Source organism: Anser anser (genome assembly GCF_964211835.1).
Source record: "Anser anser genome assembly, chromosome: 5".
Lineage (NCBI taxonomy): Eukaryota > Metazoa > Chordata > Aves > Anseriformes > Anatidae > Anser > Anser anser.
This window is the reverse complement of record NC_139725.1, coordinates 34,839,530-34,840,903: the sequence shown is the minus strand read 5'-3', so window position 1 is coordinate 34,840,903 and position 1,374 is coordinate 34,839,530.

Genomic DNA, 1,374 nt, shown 5'->3' with positions numbered 1-1,374 from the left:
GCTCCAGGTGTGTCTGTCCAGTGGCAGCGGCTGTGGCACAACTCCAAGAAGCAGAAGTAAGGCTGGCTGTGCTGCCAGCCACAACCACGCAGCGAGGTGAATGAGCACGAGGCGCCTCATATGTGAGTAACTCTGGGGAGCAGGAGTGCCTTGTGGGAGCATCAGGCTGGAAACAGATTTAGAAAAAGAATTAAGTGTTGCAAGTTTGGCTTTCTCCTGACAGCAGTAGCCTAAACAGGGCTGGGCATCCACATTGTTATCTCCCTCTCGTGATGAGCAGGTGAGTCATCTGCCCGGACCTGCCCTCTCCCAGGGGAGTAGCCAGGCGGCCGCACAGGTTACCTTGTCATCGCGTGCCAAGGGGGAGCGATTGCTGGCTCCCCAGTTAGGGTTAGCCAGTTAGGTTTATCATTTATCTGACAGCCCAGTGATGTGTGCAGCACAGCACCGGCCTGCGCCCACTCACTCCTGTCAGTTTGTTTTGTGGGTCACTGACTCCTGGATGTATGGCACTCTTTGGTTAGGACCACTGCACCCCACCCCTTGATGCAGACGCGGTTAACTGGCTTTTTCTGAAGACACTGTAATTCCTGGTTAAATCAGGAAGCTTTTTGGCTCGTAGAAAGACTTTTACATCCGAAGTGATTAGTACAGCATAACAAGTGAAAGATGCTGGATGTGGGAGTAGTACAGAGAGCACTGGAACTAAAAGCACTACCCTTGGGCAGTAGCAGGAGCCGTGGCTGCTTGGCTTGTTGTCTGGATATGTTGATGCTGAGGTTAGCGCTTCCAATTATACAAGTGTGCTGCTCTTCAGTTTTTATTACTGATTGTATATCATTCAAGGTCCATGCTATCCAATTAAGGGCTTCCCCATGTTGCCGATTTGCCTTCTACATCTTGGCATTGTTCAGTGTGACTTGTGAGAAGCTGTCAGCTGTACACAAGAAGGCATTTTTGGCATCTGATCACAAGCGGTACTTTGTGTATGTATGGTCCTTGTAGTCTGATTTACTAGTTTATTTACCTGCTGTCACTTAGTGCACAGTATCTCATATCCAGAGCTGAAGGGGTTACTTAACCTTAGCACTTCTGTGGGGCCTTTTCACGTGGATGGTGCTTTTGGCTGTAGCCTGCGATTTCATAGGCTTCAGTCTGTGGCTGAGGTTGGTTAGCAGACAGCCATGAGCTACGTGCTACCTCCAAACAGCAGAGCAGCAAGCAGCATGCTCCTTCACCAGCCTTTCTTGCTGCTGGGATGCCCACACTGCATCTTATACATCTCTTCTACTTCTTGTATCAGATCAAAATATTCCCATACTCTATACTAATATACTAACATACTAAGTGTGTTAGTAACCACAGAGCATGCAC